Raw genomic sequence first — 25,849 nt, 5'->3', positions numbered from 1 at the left:
AAGAAAACAATTTGTATAAAATATGCAAACCCTTTAGCTGTAAGAGACTACTTCCATATTTGAGAGAATATATATAAATAAAAATAAAACACATTTCCATATATGAAATACATTTATAAATTCTTATGTATCTAATGAGGTAATTACTTGCATTTGAAATGCTCTGATGATAGTAAGAGTAGCACATTCAAAATTCCACATTAATTCAGTTATTGTTAACCAATCATTTGATAATCCATTATTTTGCATGTTTCTATATACTAGACAGTAGACCAGAGACTGAAGATTATGGAACAAATCAGATATAGTGGAGAAGGCACTGGCGACCCACTCCAGTACTCTTGCCTGGAAAATCCCATGGACGGAGGAGCCTGGTAGGCTGCAGTCCATGGGGTCACTAAGAGTCAGGCACGACTGAGCGACTTCATTTTCACTTTCTTGCACTGGAGAAGGAAATGGCAACCCACTCCAGTGTTCTTGCCTGGAGAATCCCAGGAATGGGTGAGCCTGGTGGGCTGCCATCTATGGGGTCGCACAGAGTCGGACACGACTGACGCAACTTAGCAGCAGCAGCAGCAGGAGGAAATAAAGACAGATAACTAGACTGATTCAGTGGAGGGAGAGCTTTCTTAACAGGGGAAATTGGGAAAAGCTTCATAAAATAAGTGGCAGCTTCAGCTGAAACTGAACAGTTAATTCCATTATAACATGAGGAAAAGATCCAAATAGACAGTTTTCCAAAGAAGATATAGAAATAGCCAAGGGTACATGAAAAGATGCTCAATATCACTAATCAGAGAAATGCAAATCAAAACCACATAATGAGATATCACCTCATACCTGTCAGAACGGAAGTTATTCAAAAAGAAAAAAAAAAGGAATTAACAAGTGTTGGAGAGAAATTAGAGAAAAGGGTACTCTTGTACACTGTTGGTAAGAATGTAAATTGATGCAACACTACGGGAAACAGTATGAAGTTTCCTCAAAAAAATAAAAATAGAACTATAATACAATCTAGCAATTCCACTTCTGGGTCTTTATCTGAAGAAAATGAAAACACTAACTCAAAAAGATATGCACCCCTACGTTCACTGCAGTATTATTTATAACAGCCAAGGTATGGAAAAAAACTAAGTGTCCATCAATAAATGAATGAAAAAATTGTGGTATAGGTACACAGTGGAATATTACTCGGCCATAAAAAAGAATGAAATCTTGCCATTTGCAACAACATGCATAGACCTTGAGGGCATTATGCTAAGTGAAATGAGTCAGACAGAGAAAGACAAATACCATATGATCTCTCTTATATACAGCATCTAAAAATAAAACAAAAAACCAAGCTCGTAGACAGAACAGCCTCTGGTAGCTAGAGGTGAGGGTTGGGAGTAGAGAGGTAGCAGGTGTGATCAGATAAATGGGTGAACTTATTTTTTTCTTTTAGTTTAAGTAAATTGAATAATAATTTTTTAAAAAACTAACCAGCAGAAGAAACATAATGTTTATTAAGGACAGTTCCCTGAAGGGGAAAATAACAGGGATAATGAGACAAATAGTCTTAAGGCACCCTGGGGCTTCTGAAATAAACTGGCTCTGGTCCACTGATGTAACTGGTGGAGAAATGGTTTCATCATACACAATTTCACAAAATGTATTCTGCTGTTAAAATTCCAAATACATTTGAAATTCTCTTAAAAACAATTAAGATGATTTGGAAACACAGTTTTGGCAAAGAATTTCTAGAGGAGAATACAATATGAGTCAAATTATGAGTGTGGAGAAGGCATAAGCCATGGACTCAGAACAAAAATATTTCAATTTGGATGGATTACAGCATAGAAGGACAAGTTTAATGTAAACTTGACTAGAAAAGTGTTATAGAATGAGATCAACGTGGACCTTATATGTGAGCCTTTGGAATCCAACTATGTAATAACATAGGAGGAAACATGGAAAGTCTTTAAGCAGCAGAGTGATATATATACTTTCTTGGATTTAAGATAAATCCAGAAGTCTTTATCTTGGAACTTCTGACACCAATCTATACCTGTGCTGTTCAATACAGTAGCTTCTAGCCTTATGTGCACAGATTTAATGTCAATTAAAATTAAATAAAGTTTCACTTCCTCAATTGCATAAGCCACAGTTCAAGTGTTCAATAGCTCCCCTAATGGCTACCATATCTGACAACAAAGATACTGCAGAAAGTTCTATTGGCTATCACTGGGGAGAGCTATAGCTCTTACCAATCTTGTTTATGGCTACAGCAACGGATACTGAAGGGGAGAGAAGAAACTGATGAGATACTTCAGATGATATTTTGAAACTCAATAGTAAACTAAGTGGAAAGGGAAAGAAAGAGAGGGGACTTAGAAATTGGCCACTGGAAAGTCTAGAATAAAAGTCTAATATTTGGTTATTATCTATATATAGCTGGTATATACTATATATATACCAGCTATATATATATATATAATAATAAAATAATAAAATAAGTAGCTGAAGATATTCAAGGGAGAGACTTTGGGACTATAGAGAGATTGCTTTTAAAACCACCATTAATGTGTTAGGAAAGCAAGAGGAATTAAAAATGAGGTAAGAAAAGACACACTAGACCAAACAATGGAGAAATATGAGAAACATAGTAAATATGATCAAATAAAAGAAAGAAAATTATTTCAACAATAGAATAACTCTGTTCAACATCAAATTTTATTCTGATACATATTATTCTTGCCATAACATTTAAATGAATCAGGACATTATTTAAAATATGGCATTATTTAACATATAGTTCATAGCTTAACCTGCTTTAATACATACTTAATAACATAAAATAAAGTTCTTCTAATTTAATGTCATATTCATAAGTTGGTTAATGGATGGAGACCTGATCTACCTTCCATAACATCATCTAATAATATTGATGCATGAACAATTGTTAACAAATTAATGACAGCCAAGTGCTTCGAGCTGCTGTATCTTGCCTTCCTTACTGTCCATCTGAATATTTTTTGTACAGGCTTTTAGCCTACTGATGTAATAGCTGAAAGAAATAAATTTACACTCACCATTCATCTGCAGTTTGTCTAACTGGAAATAAGTCATCAAAATTCTTTTTTCTATTTCTTCAGAAAGGATGGCCAAAGATACTGCTTAGCATTAGAAAGGAGCCTCTGCATTCCCAAGTTCTCTGAAGTTACATAATATATATTCTGAATGTGCTGGTCATCAAATTGTTTAGTCTACTGTACAATAGCATTGACTCCCCTGAAAATTCCATTAAGAAATACCTCCAGAGTGCATCTGGCCTTGGTAGATTAGACTGAAAACATGCTGACAGACTCGCATGAGCTAGGAATAAGCACTTGAAAACAATGGGAAGGATTACAGTTTCTCTTGGTTAGTGTGTCATTTTTATGTTTACATTTTAAAATCTTATAGAAGAAAATGAAAGAAATTAGATTAAAATTCTAACAAAACACATTTAATTAAACTTTATCTTGAAATATTATTTGTCTGGTATTATACAAGAGCAATTTTTGAAGAACTGGTCATATTATAAAATGTGATTCCAATTTTATTGGAACCTAAATCTAAGTATCTATTATTTAATGTTTTAAATGCTTCTTTTAGTTAAAAAAATAACATGAACATTTGGCTTAAGTTATGAAAAACTAAGACATTTCAAAAGTGTTATTTTGCATTAATCAAACTACATAATTTAAACATCTTTCAGATTAAGAAAAAAAATTTTAAATACATACTATAAAATACTGGACAGAAACATATACATATTATAGTGGTTATCTTTGACATATTTTTCCTCAGATGTCCCACCTGTTCCAAAGAGTCTATAAAAGTCATGTAGCACTCCTAAAGTAAGAAAAACAATCTATTTTTTGTAAATATAATAAACATCTTTTCTTATCTATACACTTAACAACCAGAAGGTGGATTTTGTTTGAACTGTTAAAGAAACTGGTCAAAGAGAACAAACTTTCAGTTACCTGTAAGATGTGTAAGTCCTGGGGATTGAATGCCCAACATGGTGACTAGAGTTAATCATACTGTATCATATACTCAAAATTTGCAAAGAAAGTATTAATAGATCCTCAGTGTTCTCACCACAGAGGCAAAAAAAAAAAAAGATAACAACAAAAAAGTGATATCCATGAAGGGAGTTTTGAGTAGAAATTACTCTGAGATCTCTGTTTTAAGTTGAGTGATGAGAGGTGTCATTTAACATGTCTGAGTTATTGTTTGAGTTAAACCAATAACTTTTTAAAAAGTATTTGATTTCAAGAGCCATACTTTTGATTGATAATGATGTTACCATTGAGTATTTGTGACAATCAGGCACTATATTAACACCTTTAAAAACAGTACCACCTTTAGTATTAAAACAATCCTATAAAGTCGTTATCCTTATCTCCATTTATGATATGAACAGTTAGCCAAGGTAACAGTAGATCAAGTAGCTCCAGCATTTCAACTCAGGTCTGATTCAAATCCTTAGCCCTTAACTGTTATAGAGGCAGATCCTGGAAATACTGTGGTTCCAAACCACTACAGTAAATCGAGTGTTGCAATAAAGTTACATGAATGTTTTGGTTTCCCAACACATATAAAAGTTATTATGCTTACACTATACTGTATTGTACTAAATGTGCAGTAGCAATATGTCTTTAAAAATGTGCACACCTTAAGAAATGCTTTATTGCTAAAAAGTGTGGGCCGTCATCTGAACCTTAACCAAGTCACAGTAACATCAAATCACTGATCACAGATCGCCATAACAAACATAATACTAATGAAAAAAAAAAAGAATTACTAAAATGTGATACAGAGACACGAAGGGAGCAAATGCTGTTAGAAAAACGGTACCAAAAGACACTCTATGCAGAGCTGCCTCATATCTTAAACTTTTTTTTTAAGGCAGTATCTGTGAAGCAAAACAAAGCAAAGCACAATTAAATGAGGTAGGCCTGTATTTAGTTCCTTTAGAGAAAGCAAAGCAAAACTGTAGACACTAGACAGTACAGAAAAGGAAAAGGAGGAAGATCTTTCTAACTCAAGGCCCAAAACTCAGAGAAAACCTTTTGGTGACTTTCCTTGCTGCTTTACATTTTATTTCAAAATGATATATTGTGTTATAGGGCTTCCTTTTGGTGACTTTCCTTGCTGCTTTACATTTTATTTCAAAATGATATATTGTGTTATAGGGCTTCCCAGGTGGCACTAGTGGTAAAGATGCTGCCTGTCAATGCAGGAGATGCAGTTTCGATCCCTGGGTTGGAAAGATCCCCTGGACTAGGAAATGGCAACCCACCCCAGTATTCTTGCCTGTAAAATGCCACGGACAGAGGAGCCTGGCAGCGTAGAGTCCATGAGGTTGCAAAGGGTCGGACACGACTGAGCACACACACAGTCATATCGTGTTACAGATCAGGGGTCACAAAGTACAGTTACGTTTGGCCTACTTTGTAAGCATTCCTTTGTATCATTCAACGTTCCCTTGTTGCTTTCAGTTATGAGAAACTTGTTTGATTTTGATTTCATCTTGCCTAATGATGAAAAAGTACAAATGGTTTTGAATTCTACTAGTGTTCATGTTAACCATTACTAATACTTAAATAGATATTTCTTCAATTATTTATGCATCACTTACTAGTCTTCCCTGTTTCTGAAACGTGCCTGGCATGTTCCCTCCTTGAGGTGTAGGCACACTTGCTCTTTTCTGTCCTTACTATTCTGACCCCAGATGCCTACAGAGCCCACTCTCATACCTCCTTCAGGTCTTCAATGAAATGTCACCTTCACAGGTAGGACATATCTGGCCAACCCATTCAAAATTTCAAGTGTACAAACTCTTCTCTCTCACCACTTCTATTCCCCTTCTGTAGTTTGTTTTACTTTGTATTGTTATCATCTAACATACAATATATTTTGACCTATTTATCTTGGTTACTGTTGGTCTTCACACACCAGTATGCAAGCTGTATATGAAGGCAGGAGTATTTTTCCTGATTTACTCACTGCTTCACTTCCAGTACCTAGAACACTGTCTGGCAGGTAGTAGATATTCAATAAATATTTGTTGGCAAATGAATAAATAGTCATCAATAAAATTATCATATGGTGGTCCTTCTCCCTCCTTCCCACTGAAATGATGGAACTGAATCATAAAAGTAAAGCAGTACTTCATACAACTGAAAGATATTTAGTAATTCAGTAGATTTAAGAAGTAAGGACAATTTCAGGTTTCCTAAACAAAGATAAAACACTACCAGATCCTAAATTCCAGTGGAATGGTTAGTGGAACGTTGTTTTAGGCTAACCTTCTAGTAATATTTCAAATTCTTGGTAGAGCAAGTGGAAGCCTGATGCATCACCCTAGTGGGTAAATTTACCCAGATCCTACATTCAAGTCAAGTTCAAAGACCCAGAGTGCCTTGACTGATTGGGAGCCCAAGTCATATTGAATGGTGACTGTGCCATGCAGCCAGGATTGACTGCAGTGACTCCTTCAAGCCTCTTCCTAGAGGGAATGACAGCCATTTACTTGGATGTATGGGCGCTGGGGAAAATAAAACTCTAAACTTTGGCAAACTATTAGATGTTAGGTATGAACTGTCGCTAATTCCTGGGGAGTTGTAATGCCACCTTGATCCGCTGATCAAAGTGTAGACTCAGGGAAATCACATACAGAATGAATCTCGGGCTACATCCACCTAACAGTGGGTTCAGACAGACCACAGACTTAGTCTGTGCTTATTTCCTTAGTTACTGAAGAGATATTGGCAAAGATTTATGAAGTATCTAGGAGAAATCTCACATTGCTTCCTGGATGCGTGGAGTAAGAACTATTAAGAAAAGAAGAGCCAATTTGACGACTGCGGAACTGTGTCTGTCTTCCAAAATAGTCAGCCAACACGTTACCACATCAGAGGATTTCAAAGATTAGTGCCACTTGTGTGTGTCATGTGCTCAGGCATGTCCAACTTTTTGCGACCCTATGGATGGTAGCCCACCAGGCTCCTTTGTCCATGGGATCCTCCAGGCAAGTATACTGAAGTGGGTTGCCATTTCCTACTCCAGGGGATCATCCCCACCTAGGGACTGAAACTGCATCTCCTGTGTCTGCTGCATTGCAGGTGGATTCTTTACCACTGAGCCATCTGGGAAGCCCCTTAGAGACTGGTGCCCCCTGCAAAAACTTAAAAGGTGCAGCATCAGGAATCTCATTTAACTGGCCTGTTTCACAGTGCTGGGGCATCTCAACACTGACACCTAATACAGAGCTAACCCAACAAACACTCTTCTCGATACGTATCAGTACAGCAAATCAGAAGTTTGCTTTCCCCTGCCAAGGGCAGCAGTCTGAGTTCCTTGTTTTCTCTAAGGACAGCATCGCTGCCTTGTTTAAAATACAATGCTCTGCTGCTGGGGTTTTACTCGCATCCCTCTGGCCCATTACACTGATCTTGCTAACTGAATCTTTTCACAAAGAGGTAGCCAGCTCCCTAGATGCCAAAATATAGGCCTATCGGCCACATCACTGAAGTTACTAGGCATCCATTAATCTATGGCACATGGGGATAGTCCCTCTAAAGTGAGAAACAAGTTCCAGCAACTCAACTTTTCCACAATGAAGCAAGCAGTGTAGTTCTTAGAACTCTGCAGTCATACATTCCACATTTATGACTGCTTTTCTGAAGAATTTAGGTAACTCAGAAGCTAGCTGGTTTTGAGTAAGGCTAAAAATAAGAGAGAGTTCACAGTCAGCTCAGGCTGGCATTCAGAACGCCTTGGCACATGACCTCAGGATGCTTCCAAGTGTCTGTGGCATGTAGGCAAACCACAACAAAAGTCAGACACCCCGTCTGTTGGAGGAGGGCTATGCTATATTCTGCCAAAAACTTGTCCATGTTTGTTGGTTTGCAACACAGTCCCGTACCAGGAGGCCAGGGAGACTGAAGAAAGAGACGGCCACTCCAGATTGGTAGGTGGCAGGTCAAAGTAGCAAAGGAACTTACCCCCGAGGCTTGTCTTGGGTGCCGCATAATGAGATCTCCATGCCGGCCCTCCAGCATCCTAGAAGCTTCTGTGGCCGCATCAACGGGGTTCAGCCGCAAATCCAGATGGTCTCAACATAGCCGACTCTCTCAGGGCTGCGCCTTGCAATGGCTCCGGCTGTTGGGAGCAGCATGCGGAACACACCTCCCACCACCACCACCACCAGAAGGGGTGGAGCCTCCGACTGCCAGGCTACACCTGGAGAGTCAATCAGAGGTCACATCCTCTTGACCTCCTCCAGCAGCAGTTGACCATCAACCCTTAATTGGCTCTAGACCTCAATCGAGAATGAACATCCGAGTATGGACAATCAAGTGCCCAGGTGGGCTCAGCTTCCCATTGCAGATTTACATGCTATCTGACCCATATTCTCATACATTTGAATTTATGAGTATTCCATTTCTTTAAAGGAAAATGAAACAGGATACCGGATCCAAGCAGCTTCAATAGCAGAAGTAACTAAGAGGAGCACGGGCTCTTAATGTCCCCACTACTCTGGCTTAGCGACCTCTCCCTCCAACCCACATCTCTGGCTTCCAGGGGGGCATTCCTGCAGACAGGAGTCAGATAAAGCATGGATCTGACTCGTGAATGAGTTTGCCTGCATGCTGGAGGCAGCTAGAAGCACAAGGTTCCTACATCACAGCCTCACTGAGGGAGAGCCTTGCTAAACCATGGGGAAGGGAATTCCCGGGGCAGAACCTGCAGTTCACTCTGTCCTCTATTTGTTTAGGAAGAGAGCTTGTGTGTCTGCAGTGAGTTACAGGCAGTTTTGGTAGTACATGCTATTGCAGTTTTATTGGGTTTTAGCTACTTTTATTCCTCTAAAACCCTATCTTCCTGCATATATTCCTTCCTGACACTATGAAAGGCTCCTGAATCACCTTTTCCTCCCCCTGCCTCCCAGTATTTGGGGAAGTAAAAGGATTCCCACTGTGGCTTGTGGTTTTCTCAGGGTTCCAGCACTTCTGTTTGGTCCTCTTAACCCTGTCCTTACCTCTTATATAAACCCTTCAGTAAATTCAATCAGACCTTTTAATAGCTTTAAATAGGTTAGCTTTAACCTATTTTGAGGTAACCCTGCCTAATGCCAATGTGATAAGAGGTGACCAAAACTGCTCCTTTCTTTACAAGAGAAGTCTAGAGATCTATTGAAATAGAAAGTTCTTAAAAGAGTCGTTGCTGTACTAGACTCTAATAATTAGATCATTCTATAAATACAGTTTAGCAATGAGATAAAGCCTATGTGAAAAATAACCAATTTAACCACCTCAACACACCTGAAATATTATTGCAGGGAAAAAAATGGGATAACAGTAATTTTTTAAAGTATATTTTATTTAGAAAAACAGTAAAGAGGAATTAACATATAGTGGTTACTGGCTCCAAGCATGTATCATTTCTTTATGAATAAGAATGGTAATGGTTGGAAGTGGAGAGAATTTTTAGTACACACCCTCTTATGCCCACTGAGGGAATTTTTCTTGTCCACTTCTCTTTGTGAGTGTGCCTCAGAGAGTGGCACGTGAGTATGGACTACAGATAGAATAATCACTATGGTAGTTAATTACAGAACCCTGTTTGCCAGATGTTGGCTTTCTCTGGCAAAAAAAAAGCAACCAGCGAAAACTAAAATGTGCTTTTTTAAAAACACTTCAGTTTAGGTACTCTCTTAAATGGTAATAATTGAAAGAGATTTCATAGGCTATGAGACCTGAATGTGAACAAAAACTTTTCTTCTGAATCTTTACAACCAATCTGGAGTAGCTTTCCATTTCCCTTTATCTCTGTTATAGGGCACAGGGGAAAATAAAGTCAGGATAAGCTCATACTTTGATCTGTTTACCTCAAGACCCAGAGAAACTGCATCTTTTGGGAAAGGTGCAACATCACATCTGTATTTGAAGTCTTAAGATTCTTAGGACTGAATTCATTTGGTCAACAAAAAATTATTGAGCACCTATTACGTGTCAGGCACTCCTTGCACCACTGGAGATCTAGCAACAACAAATGTTGCTTAGATTATAATAAGGCTATGTAAAAAGTAAATAAGCAAAGCATATTCCATGTGTTGGAAAATATATGGAGTAAAACAAGGCAAGGGAGATGGATAAGGATTTTTGAGGAATGAGACAAAGATCCCCAAATTAATAAACTGGTCAAACAAACTCTCACTGAGAAGATCTCATTTGACTTAAAACCTAAAAGAAGACAGGATAAACCATGGGGATATCTTCAGAAGAGCAGTCCAGGCAAGGTCTAATAAAGTGATTTACATCATCCTGCCTTTTTCCTCATGGACCTACAGGAGGACTTCCCTGGGAAACATGCATAGTAGAATGGCTAGATCATAGGTCACATACATTTAGCTTGATAATGTACTGCATGATTGCTCCACAGAATGTGTACTAATAGGACAATACATCCTCATCCTCACTCAAACCTGGCATTTTATAGCTGTTTAAATGCTGCCAATTTGTTATTATTACAAATTCTGATTGACTCACTGTTGTTTCAATTAACATTCTGGGAATGAATAGTATACTTTGAGCAACTCTACCAATGCTATTTTCGCATTTTGGATTTCCTGTTTTGTAAATTGTTTACTTATCTATTAGAGATTATATGTTTATATTTGTAGCTCTTTCTTAAATAATTTAGATACTAATCACTTGTCTGTTTTAGACATGGTAAAAATCATGTTAGACCATTTCACAAAAACCATGTCCATGGTGACTGAAACATAAATCTTTACTTGTGATGTAATACAAATGGTCAAAAAATGTCACTGTGATTTTTATTCAGTAAACATGCAATAACCATCTATTAAGTGTGGAACTCTAAAGGAAGAGATTACATCCCACTAGTCCCACCCACCCTTTCCTAGACTCCAAAATCACTGCAGATGGTGACTGCAGACATGAAATTAAAAGATGCTTGCTCCTTGGAAGAAAAGCTATGACAAACCTAGACAGCATACTAAAAAGCAGAGATATCACTTTGCTGACAATGGTCTATATAGTCAAAGCTATGGTTTTTCCAGTAGTCGTGTGTAGATGTGAGAGTTGGACCATAAAAAAGGCTGAGCCAAAGAACTGATGCTTTCAAACTGTGGTGCAAGAAAATGACTTTTGAGAGTCCCTTGGACAGCAAGGATATCATACCAGTCAATCCTCAAGGAAATCAACCCTGAATATTCACTGGAAGGACTGATGCTGAAGCTGGAGCTCCAATGCTCTGGTCACCTGACGTGAAGAGCCAGCTCATTGGAAAGAACTCTGATGCTGGGAAAGACTGAGGGCAGGAGGAGGAGACATCGGAGGATGAGATGGTTTGATGGCATCACCGACTCGATGGACATGCTTTTGAGCAAACTCCAGGAGATAGTGAAGGACAAGGAAGCCTGGCGTGCTGCAGTCCATGGGGTCACAGAGTCAGACATGATTGAGCAATGGAACACCAACAGTCTCACTCACCCAGGGGTTATTATCTGAGGAAAGAGAACCATAACTTTAATTAAAGGCAAAAATAAGTGAAAGAAATGTCAAAACACTAAAATGGGAATATAGGAATTGAAAAAAAAAATGTATTCATTAAGAGCAACTTGTTGAAGTTATGAATCTAGGGAGAACAAGTCTTCATTCTTTTGTGAGGGATGGAGTCAGCCTTTTTACTCCTAAATAAAATTAAAATAAAATAAAATAAAATGCTAGTTCATATTTTAAAAATCGTTAAATATTTTAGCCTTCAAATATAGTACTTTAATTAAATCAATTTACTTGAACTCTTCCTTGCAAATTAATGTATGTATCACTGATAAATATTGGCTTTGAGGAATTAATTATATGATTCAGTAAGAATCATTTTGAATAGGCAAAGTCATTTCTCTTCTGCAAAATTTTGAAACTTACTCTTGCAGTAGTCTGCCGTATTTCCAACATTTTTTTTTTCATGAAACAAAATTACAGCAGTTCCTAAGGGACTCTGTAATTACAGATTTGTGGGGTATTCTTTTGGTTACAGGATCAATTTTATTAACTAAATGACAAATTTAATTAAGCTAAATGAATATACACATTTAAACTGGTTATCATTTAAAATTCTACTTTGCTTTGGATGCTTTCATTGAAATGGAATTATTTTATTTCATTTAAATTAAAAGAAAAATGGTGAGATTCCTGCTATTCTGGCATTCTTGACAGTAGGCACTCAGACCACATCATCAAGAATATCTAGGGTCCCAATTTATCCATGTTGGCTTAATTCTCAGAATACCTTCCTTCGAATAGTAGCCCTAGATGTTAAACAGTGGTTCCCCAAACCACAGCACCAACATCACCTATGCTACTTGTTAGAAATACAAAATCCAAGACGCCACTCCACATGGACTAAGTCAGAAACTCTGGCGACAGAGGAGGTGTCCAGCAGCTAAGTTTGAACAACGTCCCCGGTGATTATATTGCATGCTTAACACTTGAGAGCCCCAATGACTGCATGTGGGATAACACTTGCTGTGCTTTTTGACACCAGAGGATCCTCTGTTCACCACTGAAGTTTCAGAGCCTCCAGAGCAGCCAGTATCGCTTTGTCCTGTCATTCTGGGAGCCTAAAATGTGCATGCAGAAAGAGCCACAACTGTTAGTTACTTCAGCTTTCTTTTGCCTTGTTATTTTCAGAGAATACTTTTAACAATAGATCATCTCTGGTCATATCTTGAACCAAGCAACCAAATGGCTATTTTGGGATGAGCAGACTTTCTCGGGGAGCCTCTTTTCTTTTAGAGGTTTGAAGACCACTCACTGTGTCTGTAATGAGTTTACTGCTGAGCTGGCCTGGATGGGGGCAAAATTTCTGAGGTCCCCTGCACTTGGCCTGAAACATTGGGAAAGCTATCTTTCTCCTCTAATGTGTGTGGAGAAAATGCCTTGTCAGGGTGGCAAGTCTTTGCACCGTCTTTCACCTCAACTCTTTTATACTGCTTAGTTGAGTGACAGGTTAATGCCTGCAGAACCAGTTTTGGCCCAGTTCTTTTGCAAGATCACCTGCCACTAACTTTAAATATAGGGGTATTTTGGAGGTATGGATTCAGACTTTAGCATCTCCAACAAATTCTCACGGAAGAAAAACTGCTGCTTTCATTATCTAGTTCAATGCAGGATTTCAGGGGTATGTTTAGCCGCCAGTATCTTCACTCATACCACCTTTACCTATAGGCAATATGGGTAGATACATCCTCTCTAATAAGAGGTGAGGAAGTGGGCCTAGGGAAACCACAAAGCAGTAGTGGCTACACACTGCTGTGGCCTGCAACTTACCATCAAGAAAGAGTTTACCTGCCAAGAAGGACACGGGGTAGGCACCTTCATCTGGTGTGAAACCTCATCCTCCTTGTGCTTAAGAGCACAGATTTGGGGTCCTGCTTTTCTAGGTTCCAATCTGAGTTCTGCCGCCTCTTGGCCTGGAGGCTTCAGAAGGTAGTTTAATTCTGATCGCCACTATATTTTTGATGACGAGATACTTCAATGCTCTCCATGCAAGTGAACTGAAATGAGATACCATACACAAAGCCTTAGTATAACTCTTGGCATATAACATAGTAGTTCTTATTAGTTATACTAAACAAATTTCAGCCTCAAGATGTTGCATAAGAGCAGTAGTTCTCAAGAGGTGATTCCTGAAATCATCAGTACCATGGCCTGGAATCTTCTTAGAAAGCAGATTCTCAGGTGTTCCACCCAATCAGACAATCCAGTAGGGATCAGTAGCCTGAAAATTCTAGCCTAAAAACATATTTTTTCATACTTCTCTCTTTTCAAAAGTAGAGCACCCTTCTCAACGGCATACCCAAATCTTGCCATAGAGTAGTTATTCTCAAGCTGTGGTCCTTGATCAGCCTCAGCTAAATGGTAGGTAGAGATGCAAATTCTCAATCTAACCTAGAGAAAGCCTACCTAAATAAATTCACAGGGTGAGATTGGGCCAACCAAGCCAAAGAATGTCTGCCCAAGTTTGAGAACACTCTTCCCTGGATCACTGGTTTTCTAAATTTTCTAATAAGTGGAATCCCCAGGTGATTCTTTGAAAAAACCTGAAGCACTGGTTTTACAACCAGTGACTGTGATCACTTTGAAATGAGGGAGGAACTGGGAAACAAAAATTTTCAAAGCTACCTTGACAATTCTAATACAGAGCAAGTATGAGAAACTCCATTCTAGTCGATGTGGCCTGACTTTAGCAAAGGGAGCAGAAGAGGACCTCATCTCTTCAGAAATCTCAAGAAAAAAACCTCCTCACACTGATTCCAGATGGGCTATGTGCTCACCTCTACTTCAAATATTTTGGGAAGGGGGATAAAGGATTGATCAATGGAGCCTTTGCATTCTTACCCTTAGTGTGTGGGGAAGGGTGAACTCCACTAAAATAACTTAGAATGAAATTAATGGTGAGTGGTTCCTAAAAGTAGAATCGAAAATTTGGGGACAGGGTAGTGTTAATAGCAAACAACAAATATGAAACTAAATAAATGTTTGGGAGGAATTTTTATTGACAAAGGTCTTCTTAGTATTTTCTACTTTGTTCAGTTTGTTCTTTCAAAGATTATCCTGTTGAATTCATCTTTTCTTCTCGTTTGCAAAGTAAAATCCAAAGTTTTTCTAGAAAAATATTTGTTTTCTGAATTATTAATATAGAAATGCATAAGGACTTGTCATAGTTTTTTCCACTTATCATATATTCTTCTCACAATAATTTTGTAATTCATACAAACACTTATTCCATTTTCTGTCAGGTTAATAAATTTGTTATACCTGCTGAAGTCTCGAGTATATTCTCATATATGTTACCAATATAAAAATTATCGCTAAATATTTAATAGTATTCTTAAAAGTTGAAATAAACTGAAGTAGACAAAAATAGGTACTGAGGCATATAAACACTAGAAAATACTCAAAATTATTTTGTGGGTATGTTGATAATCATGACTATATATCAGTAGGCACTGCAAAATGACTGAAACATTAGAATACAAAGAATTGCTACAATGGTAAAAGAAGACATACAGATGGCTAAAAAACACATGAAAAGATGCTCAACATCACTCATTATCAGAGAAATGCAAATCAAAACCACAATGAGGTTACCATCTCACACCAGTCAGAATGGCTGCTATCCAAAAGTCTACAAGTAATAAATGCTGGAGAGGGTGTTGAGAAAAGGGAACCCTCTTACATTGTTGGTGGGAATGCAAACTACTACAGCCACTATGGAGAACAGTGTGGAGATTCCTTAAAAAACTGGAAATAGAACTGCCTTATGATCCAGCAATCCCACTGCTGGGCATACACACTGAGGAAACCAGAAGGGAAAGAGACACGTGTACCCCAATGTTCATCGCAGCACTGTTTATAATAGTCAGGACATGGAAGCAACCTAGATGTCCATCAGCAGATGAATGGATAAGAAAGCTGTGGTACATATACACAATGGAATATTACTCAGCCATTAAAAAGAATACATTTGAATCAGTTCTAATGAGGTAGATGAAACTGGAGCCTATTATACAGAGTGAAGTAAGCCAGAAAGAAAAACACCAATACAGTATACTAATGCATATATATGGAATTTAGAAAGATGGTAACAATAACCCTATATTCGAGACAGCAAAAGAGACACAGATGTATAGAACAGTCTTTTGGACTCTGTGCTGTCGGGGGGGGGGGCGTGATTTGAGAGAATATCACTGAAGCATGTACATTATCATATGTGAAACAGATCACCAGTCCAGGTTCAATGCATGAGACATGGTGCTCAGAGCTGGTACACTGGGATGACCCAGAGGGATGGGATGGGGTGGGAGGTGGGAGTGGGGCTCAGGACGGGGAACACATGTACACCCATGGCTGAATCATGTCAATGTATGGCAAAACCACTACAATATTGTAAAGTAATTAGCCTCCAATTAAAATAAATAAAAAATAAAATAAATATTTTTAATTGAAGTATTAAAAAAGAGAAAAAAACAAATGAATATGAAAAGTACATTGTTAGAATGAATGTTACTCCAGGACAAAGGAAATTATTATAAGATATTAAATTCTATTTGTATTCTGTTGCTATGTTTTCGTATCATTATAATATTAAAATATTCTTAGAATTAAAAAAAGAACCTATCAATAGTTATACAACCATTTATTTCAAAATATAAATTACATATGATAAAAAGTACCATATATAAGAATATGAATTTATAAACTCTGCTGTAAAAATTCTATATTGGTGGGCCTGAGTGGCTGAAAACCTGTATCTGGCAGAGGTCTCCAGTAATGAGGATGGATCTGCTCCACTGAGCCCTTAGAAGTCCACGAGGATAGGAATCTTTGAAAACTTGAAGGTTTGGGCCACACCACATAGTTGATATTATCATTGTAACTGTGGGGGCGTGTCTGTTGGTTTAGACCTGAGACTTTCACCTGTATCAGTTTGATCTTCATCACACTGGTGCTGGAGAAGGAGGGGCTAATAAAATCAGTCATAGGGACTCTCCAGATTAATGGACCAAAATTAGGGAGATCTTACCTGGTTGGCAACACCCAGTAAAAAGGTCAGTGTTGACAGAGTTCAGTTCAGTGAATGGGATGCCAGTGAACAGGACGATGGCACAGTTGCACCCAGTTGCTCCTAGATTCCTCCTTCCACCCTATTTCATGTTGCTCCTTTTAATGAGTCTTCTTGTGCTGCCATGAAACAGAAGCAAGGCTTTAACAGCTTTTTATGAGTTTTGGGTCCTTCTAAAGAAACATGGAACCTGAGGGTAGTCTAGTGGATCCCAGACAGTATGATGAGGAAATGATATGCTGTTGTTGATTAGTCACTAAGTCATGTCCGACTCCTTGTGACCTCATGGACTGCATTTCACCAGGATCCTCTTTCCATGGGATTTCCCAGGCAAGAATATGAAAGAGGGTTTCCATTTCCTTGCCCAGGAGATGTTCTCCACCCAGGGATTGGACCTGAGACTACTGCACTGCAGGGGGATTTTAGTGGCTGTAATTATAGACTTAGGATTCCAAAGAAAACAAGGTCTAGTTGTTGTCCTTTAGTCACCAAGTCATGTCTGACTCTTTGGGATCCCATGGACTCTAGCCCACCAGGCTCCTCCATCCATGGGGATTCTCCAGGCAAGAATACTGGAGTGGGTTGCCATTTCCATCTCCAGGGGATCTTCCCAGGCCAGGGACTGGACCCATTTCTCCTGCATTGCAGGTGGCTTTTTTACCACTGAACAGTGTTAAATGATCCCCAACTCTAATTATATGAGAATAACCAGTTTGAACAGAGAAGGCAATGGCACCCCACTCCAGTACTCTTGCCTGGAAAATCCCATGGATGGAGGAGCCTGGTGGGCTGCAGTCCATGGGGTCGTTAAGAGTCGGACACGACTGAACGACTTCACTTTCACTTTTTACTTTCATGCATTGGAGAAGGAAATGGAAACCCACTCCAGTGTTCCCGCCTGGAGAATTCCAGGGACGGGGGAGCCTGGTGGGCTGCTGTCTATGGGGTCGCAGAGTCAGACATGAATGCAGCGACTTAGCAGCAGCAGCAGCAACCAGTTTGAAGTGAAGTTATCCTCACTGACATCCTTCTGGCTGTTGCCTAAATTCTGAAGAAAGGTATGCTGAAGGAGACTGGATTCCATGCTTCTGATTCAACAGGACTTCATCTTGAAGGAGAGCACTGGAATTCCCACAGATCCGACAGGACTTAGGAGTCAACACTCCAGAAAGAAGGAGAGTAGCAGATTCAGATGACATAATTCTACAATGTACATTAAGCTATGATGCCAAATTTTGACAAACAGATGTTTATGTAGTATCAGAGAACGTGCATGCATGCTAAGTCAAGTATCAGGGTATCTAACATCAATCCAGCAGACAGTGGAACTGGGCCCAGTTGGATCACTTTGGTTTCCACAGCACCACTGATGACACTGGTTCTTCTTAAATCTCATAAATGGGGATTTTATGAAGTACACTTGCCCAAAGTAAACCTGCAACATGATTTTTCAACACACTGGTAATTTTCTGCACAAGCAAAGCTAATGATGTCCACTGGAGTCCATCTGGAGAAGGCAATGGCACCCCACTCCAGTACTCTTGCCTGGAAAATCCCATGGACGGAGGAGCCTGGTAGGCTGCAGTCCATGGGGTCGCTAAGAGTTGGACACAACTGAGCGACTTCACTTTCACTTTTCACTTTCATGAATTGGAGAAGGAAATGGCAACCCACTCCAGTGTTATTGCCTGGAGAATCCCAGGGATGGGGGAGCCTGGTGGGCTGCCATCTATGGGGTCGCGACTGAAGCAACTTAGCAGCAGCAGAGTCCATCTTTAGCTCAACTTACTTGAAGGAAAGGTTCTTCAATTTAATTTTTCAAATGAGTAATTCACTAAGTGGCCAATATGACAAACTATCAATTTTTTACAGAGTAATTCCCCATATAAAAGACATACCTAAATGGGCATAATACTTTGTTAATATCCAATATGACAGTCTGGGAAAGAAAACCATTTTATAAATATTAAACATATTTTTAAAAATGCATTTCACCATGACAAATATTTGAGCATTTTACATATGGATGAGTCAATTTTAACAATAAAAAAAATCTATTTCTGACAGTTTTGTAAGCCTATCATCCAAATTGTAGTATTTTTTATTTAACTGACATCCTGTTATACTATCATAATCTCATTTGCAATTTAAACAAATACACTATATAGGCACTAAACCTACAACTGAGGCAGACATCTGAAAAAGACAAATATATTTATCTTTTGAAAATTTTGGAATATACCTTTCATGACCTATTTAATAAAAGCAGGTAAATCACCTCTTCTTAAAAAAATCCTAAAACTTTAATATTTTCTCTATGACAGAATACTGTAAAGTTTGTGATACTATGAGATTTTCTTTATCAAACTGCAAATTTAACTTTAGGTGGATATACATTTAAATAAAAATTTACGTCTTTAAAAATTAAACTAAAATTCCATTTTTCAGAGTTGGAATAAAAAATAAATTATATAAATAAGGTTAAAAAATGTAAAGATGATATATATATATATAGCAACATTTCCACTAATCTGACATTTCTGAAATTAAGCAATGGCCCATGTCTTAATACATCAGTGTTTTGATTTATCTCTCTTCCTTTATGCACATGTATAATCCATAAAAATGGTAGACTAAAATGTGGCATCACAGATTATTGAAATCTGTCACTCAAGCCACCCCTTTAAAATTACCTGCACAAAGGATGCAACTACTAACACATTTAATGTGTGAGAACAAGAGGGCACAGCAATGCTCTTTTCACAGGATGAAGCATGTCACCAGAGGACGAGCAACCAGATTCCACATGAGAGAGACTCACTGTTTTCTCTGGAATCCACCGGCTCTCCTCTGGCTGTAGCAGGCTATGTTCTTTAGAGCGGGCGGCACCACTTCTTTCCAGAACACTAGGAAGCTCCAGTGCGCAGGCAGAAACAGCCAAGAAGCAACATCATTGCAGGCTCTCTGACTTTGTCAACTCTTGATTATTCTCCGAGAGAAACTTTGAAGAAAGGGTTACTGCCCGGGGGAAGGTAGAGTTCACAGGGGAGCAGGGATCCTGGACGAGTGAACGTCCTGGGGGAGGTTCTTGGTCTCCAAGTGCCCAAGGTCACTCACCATATCTGCAGTGAGGCAACTGCTCAACTGGCCTTTTTGGGGCAAACTACCTGAAGCTTCCGGCACTGGGCTTGAAACAAGGAAAAAGCAGACTATCTCCCCAGCCCATGTGGCCAGAAAACATGGCAGCCTTGAACAAGCCATTGTCAAACTCTAAGAACCCTTTGCAGGCAGGCCTCAGAAAGAGAAAGGAGCACCTGGCTTTAGAACAAGATGGAGTCTGGGGTCAGGCCTGATATGAGCCAGCAGAATTGTTGCTGTCAGTGCTCAAAGCCACGCAGGTATTTGTGGTATGTCTCACACACAGCACCTTCACTCACCATATTTTTTTTCCTGTGGGCACACTCGGTGTATTCACCATCTTCCACAAGAGGCAAGGAGACACACCAGAAATGCCAAGGAGCGGCTCTGCCTGCATACTACCACAGCCCATGTTGGCCACGAACACAATGACCGGCCCCGATGGCCACAAGCCAGGACTTCCAACAGGTGGAAAACTACTCCCTATCGTGAAATTAAGCCCAAGATTTGGCTCCTGCATTTTTCATGTACACAGAGGAACCTCCCATCTTTTCACCAGAAGCCTGAGCCAATTGATTTCTGTCCAGTTCTCAACTTCTGTCCTGTAGGACAGGGCATGCTTTAACACATTCCTCTTGCAGCCAGATTGAAATACAATGAGAAACAAAAGTCTGAGGATAACTTGTGGACCACAGCATCAGACACAGGCTAATTTGCAAGGACACAGTAAGCTAAACATCCTATCATATTTTATTTTTTATTTTACATAAAAAATTGCTTTATCTTCTCCATTTACAAGAAAAGCAACACTTTTGCTAGAAATGGAGACCTTGACTACTACAGCAGAGCAGCTGTTCTCAAAGTGCATGCTCTTCTCCTGAGCAAGAGCTGGGCACTGCATAGTCATGCACATTCTCACCCATATGACACAGATTACCTCCTCACAAACTCTACGGGGGGCGTGGGGCACACATGCTGCATTGCCACAAGCACATCAGGGCTTCCCCTGAGTGCCAAGGTTTGAGGAAATTATTGCATTGACACCCTGTCTGTAATACTATCAGAAAATAAGAAATCTTGGGACAATTTATAAACAAAATGCTAACATGTCGGTTACTGCAGGAGAACGGATTCATTTCAAGGTGAAATAGCCAGAACAAAGGGGATTCTTAATTTTGGGGGGTGATCTGTGGTAAATCAGGGGATTGTGACTCAAAAACATTATTCATCTATCTTTAGCAGAAGGCAGGAGTGAAACATTGCTTTTGAGACTCTCAGAAATAAAATTCACAGAAACATAACCTGACTGCATCCTAGGTCTTTCTCACTGGACACTGACCTGCATGATGGGGGAACAATTTTGGGAGCCTTCCCATCTCACGGAAACTGTATGGTAAGGCAGGCTGGGCTGTCAACAAAGTAATCAGATAGCTACGGACTTGACACACATTGTAGTCACTATGTACATATGAACTACATTGATGCTAAAATACTATTCTTCACGAATTCAACTTTAATACTATCCATTCAGTGTTTGAAAATGGATGAGATGGGTCCGACTGGGGTAACTAGACAGCAGACTCATGGTTCCTGACTCTGTAGTTTCCCAAAGAAGCTTTCGGTTAAGCATTGTCGACACTGAATGTGCACAAGATACCGCTGTGGTGTACAAGGATACTGTGAAAAGTCAAGGGCAGCCCAGTAAGCTGACCGACCACATGCCCAAGCAGACGTGTTCCTCATAGATGCCCCTTCTGGTGGCGGCTTTCCAGCCCACCTCCCTGCTTCCCGCCACGTGCTCCTCCAAGGAGCAGCACTAGCATCACCTCTGCCCGAGGGAACACGCACAAGCAAGCCCCACCTGGGACACACGGACTTTCGGACTCACAGAGGACAGCTGGGTCCCACAATCCCATGTCCCCAATCACAAAGTACACTCTTGGGACAAAAGCAGCCACACTCCATGCCAGGGAACACTTACTGGGGTGTGCAGAAATCCAGAGGGTCTTTCACAGTGGTGTGTCTTCTCAGACCCCCGACCAGCTGACAGCACTTCTTCAAAGCACTTGGTGAGCCTCGCCTGGGTGGGCAGACATGGCCAAGCCCGGGGCCTCCTTCAGCTGCCTCCGGGGTTGCCACCTATTGCTTGTTCTCAGAGGAAACACTCATGAAGGACTATTGCTCATGCCACCGATGAGGCCAACCTTCCAGAAAGCAGTCTTTGGACTACTGAACACTTCTGTAGAGCGTCCTGTCTGCAAAGGCTAAAGGCAAACCCCTGGGTCTGCAGTGAGGGCCCCGCTGAGCCAAGTTTCCTGCTCTTGACTTGACACAAAGGAAAAGCAGACTCTCTTCCCCCTCCCGAGAGGCTGGTAATACAGCTGCCTTGAGGAAGCCATTCCCCAAATCGAAGGACCGTTTCAATCACGTCCTTGGTAAGACAGAGGGGCCGGTCGTTTTCCAATGGGGGGTACTTAGGAGTCTGGGGTCAGACTCTGTGATGAGCCAGTAGAGCGACTGCTTTCAGTGCTCAATGCCATGCAGATATTTAGGGTGCATCTCACCCACATTCACTCGCCATACATTTTTTTCCTGTGGCCACGCACGGTGCACTCACCATCTTCCCCTGTAGGGTAAGGATACACATCAGAAACGCCATGGAGCAGCTCTTGCTGCATACTACTGTGGCCCATGTTGGGTATGGAGAAGATGATGAGAGGCCTAGAGGGGCACAGGCCAGGACCTCCAGCAGTTGCAAACCTGCTCCCCATCGTGGCCTCCAGCCCAGGTCTTGGCTCCTGCATTTCCAGGTGGCCACTGGAGCTCTCCCACCTTGCACCAAGGGCCTCAGACAACTGACTTCTGTCCAGTCCTCAACTTTTGTCCTGTAGGACTGCACATGCTTTGACATGTTGCTTAGGCAGCCAACGGAAATACAATGAGAAACAAACGTCTCAGGATACCTTGTGGACCATGGCATAAGACACAGGCTTATTTGCAAGGCCACAGTAAGCGAAACATCTTATGGTATTTTGTTTTTTACTTTCACGTAACAAAATTGCTTTCTTCCCTCCATTTACAAAACAAGCAACCTTTTCACTGGAAATGCAGACTCTGACTCCTAGAGCAGAGCAGTTGTTCACAAAGTACGTGGTCTCCAACTTAGCAAGAGTTGGGCACCTCGTAGTTGTGCACATTCTCACACACACCATGCAGACCACTTCCTCAGAAACTCTGAGGGGAGCCTGGGGCACCTACCTGCTTTCTCACAAGCACACCAGGCCTTCTTCTGAGTGCCAGGGTTTGAGGAAATATTGCCTCGATGCCTTGTCTGAAATACTATCAGAAAATAAACTGAGACACATGTTACAAATACCAAGGGGACATGCCTGTTAGTCCTGGAGAAGTGGTTCATTTGAAGGTGATACAGTGTGACCACAGGGTTTCTTAAACGTTGGAGATGACATGTCGAAAATCAGGGGATCATGACTCAAACATCGTCAGCCCATCTTTAGCAGAAGGCATGAGCAAAAGCATGGCTTCCGAGATTCTCAGAGACTGACCTCACATAAATGCAACCAGACAGTGTCCTTGGTCCTTCTCAAGGGACGTTGGCTTACATGATGGGGGAATGATTTTGGGAGACTCTCCATTTCACCCATGCTGTTTTGTAAGGTGGGACATCCACGAAAGTAATCACATGGCTATGGACGTGACACAGCTTGTCGTTGATACATACGTATGAATGAAATTGATGCTACACTTCTATAATGCAACTGGAATTCATTTCTGTTCATTGTTTGAAAATGGGTGAGGTGGGTGTGACTCTGGTAACTACACAGCAGGCTTACGGTTTCTGACTCTCTAGTTTCCCAACGGGTCTTTGGCAAATCCACATTTACAGAGGTGAAATCAGTTAAGCACTGTCTACATTGAACATGTACAAGATACCACTGGTCTATGGGGATACTGTGAAAAGACAAGACCAGCCCAATAAGCTGACTGAAAATGAGCCAAGGCGGACATGCTCCAATAGGGGCCCCTTTTGGTGGCGGAATTCCAGCCTGCCTCCCTGCTTCTGCCCCTTGTCCTCCAAGGAACAGCTCTAGCATCACCTCTGCCAGAGGGAATACACAAAACCAAGCCCTACTTGGGACACATGGCCTCTACGACTCAAGAGGACAGCAGAGTGCGAAAAATCCGTGTCCAGAAAGACAGTATGCTCACTCTTGGATCAAAAACAGTCACACGCCATGACAGAGAACACTTACTAGGGTGTGAGGAAATCCAGAGGGTCATTCACAGTGGTGTGTCTTCTCAGACGCTCAGGCAACCAACAGCACACCTTCAAAGAACTCGGTGAGCCTCGTCTGGGCGGGCAGACTCTGCCAAGCCTGGGGCCTCCTTCAGCTGCCTCCAGGGCTTCCACCTCTGCTTGTTCTCAGAGAAAACCTTCCCAAAGGACTCTTGCGACTCAGACGGTAAAGAATCCTCCAGCAATGCAGGAGACACAGGTTCCATCCCTGGGTTGGGAAAGATCCCCTGGAGAAGGAAATGGAAACCCACTCCGGGATTCCTGCCAGGAAAATTCCATGGACACAGGAGCCGGTATGCAGAGAGTCGGACATGACTGAGCAACTGAAAAAAGCTAACTCGCCAGGGCCACGGATGAGGCCACCATTCTAAAGAAGCCTTCAGACTAGTGTTCTTTCTCGAAGAGCAACTTGTCCGCACAGGTTGAAAGGACACTCCCTATGTCTACTTGGAAGAAGATTGCCCACATTGCCTGGGAATTTCAGGGGCTCTAATCACTGAGCTAGGTTTCCAAAGCAAGCAAGGGTGGGCACTGCTTGCCTAGTTGCCAAGTCGTCTCTGACTCCTGGCAATAACCTACGGCTCTGGTGCACCAGGATCCTCTGTCCCTGAATTCTGCAAGTCACAGTTTCTCAGAGAGAAACTCTGAAGGAAGGATTATTCTTAGGGCGAATAGAGCCCACAGGTGAACCAGGGATCCTGGGACCAGCGAATGACCTGGGGGAGTTTTGCAGCCTCCAAAGTTCCCAAGGCCACTCAAGTGTGTCTGCAGCGAGAGGATGGCTGAGCTGGCCTCTTTCGGGCAAACTTTCAGAAGCCTCTTGCGCTAGACTCGCAACCTGGGAAAATACAGGCAGTCTCTCCCTCCCAGGCGGCCAAAGAACACGGCTGTCCGCTACAAGCCATATCCAAAACCTAAGAACCCTTCACAGGCTGGTCCTAGGCAACAGAAAGGAGCACCTGGCTTTAGAACAGGATGGAGTCTGGGGTCCACCTCTGTGATGAGGCAGCGGAGCTCTTGCTTTTAGTGTTCCAAACCCTGCAAATATTGAGGGGTGTATCGCCCCTTCGGCAACTGCTCTCACCTCATTCTTCATGGCTGGCACGCTCGGTGCAGTTATCATTTTCCCAAGAGGCACAGAAGTATACCTCCACCTGCCATGGAGCAGTAGTGGCTGCATACTGCCCTGGCTCAGGCTGGCCACAGAGAAGATGTAGAGCTGCCCAGACGGGCATAGGCCAGGATGCCCAACAGTGGCAAACTCTCTCTGCATCGGGACTCCCAGCCATGCTTGGGCTCCAGCATGTCCGAGTGCAATGCAAAGCCTTCAAAGTCTTTATCTGGGGTCTTGAGACAATCACTTCCATCTGATCATCAGCTTCTATACGTCTTCTGCCATTCAGTCACTCAGTCGTGTCCGACTCTGTGAGAAACCCCTGGACTGCAGCACGCCAGGCATCCCTGCTTCTTCTCTATTGCTCGATGGGTGTGATTTCCGTACTGTCCTCAGGCATCGAAACTGAAATCATATGACGAAACAACAACAGCCATACTATAACTTCTTGAAAATAACAGGTAGTTTTCTTCATGACTTCTTTAAACAAATGTCAGACTCAGTGTGCAACATTCAACGGAGGGTGAGGAAACATTGTTGATACTCTCGAACATATCCTCTCCAAAAAGGAGTCACATTAACAGAAATCC

General features: G+C 41.1%; 3 long non-coding RNA genes across 3 annotated transcripts in view; all 3 read right to left on the bottom strand.

Moving 5' to 3' along the window:
• Positions 1 to 9,063, bottom strand: part of LOC129641137 (uncharacterized) — a 30,800-nt gene extending 21,737 nt beyond the window's left edge. Inside the window, exon 1 of the long non-coding RNA XR_008709102.1 lies at positions 8,040 to 9,063. This is a non-coding gene — a long non-coding RNA (uncharacterized LOC129641137). The remainder of the gene's footprint in view (positions 1 to 8,039) is intronic.
• Positions 9,064 to 10,866: 1,803 nt separating this feature from the next.
• Positions 10,867 to 12,056, bottom strand: LOC129641138 (uncharacterized). The gene is made up of 2 exons (XR_008709103.1): positions 11,991 to 12,056; positions 10,867 to 11,569 (listed from the first exon to the last, which is right to left on the bottom strand). It is a non-coding gene; the product is annotated as an uncharacterized LOC129641138 (long non-coding RNA).
• A 13-nt stretch (positions 12,057 to 12,069) lies between these two features.
• Positions 12,070 to 25,849, bottom strand: part of LOC129641136 (uncharacterized) — a 75,713-nt gene continuing 61,933 nt past the window's right edge. Inside the window, exons 4-10 of the long non-coding RNA XR_008709101.1 lie at positions 24,102 to 25,664; positions 23,089 to 23,169; positions 21,812 to 22,456; positions 19,514 to 19,693; positions 16,654 to 16,811; positions 13,413 to 13,621; positions 12,070 to 12,685 (exon numbers count right to left, since the gene is read on the bottom strand). This is a non-coding gene — a long non-coding RNA (uncharacterized LOC129641136). The remainder of the gene's footprint in view (positions 12,686 to 13,412; positions 13,622 to 16,653; positions 16,812 to 19,513; positions 19,694 to 21,811; positions 22,457 to 23,088; positions 23,170 to 24,101; positions 25,665 to 25,849) is intronic.

This window comes from Bubalus kerabau, unplaced genomic scaffold (genome assembly GCF_029407905.1).
Source record: "Bubalus kerabau isolate K-KA32 ecotype Philippines breed swamp buffalo unplaced genomic scaffold, PCC_UOA_SB_1v2 scaffold_76, whole genome shotgun sequence".
NCBI lineage: Eukaryota > Metazoa > Chordata > Mammalia > Artiodactyla > Bovidae > Bubalus > Bubalus kerabau.
This window is presented reverse-complemented; position numbering and strand designations above follow the sequence as displayed.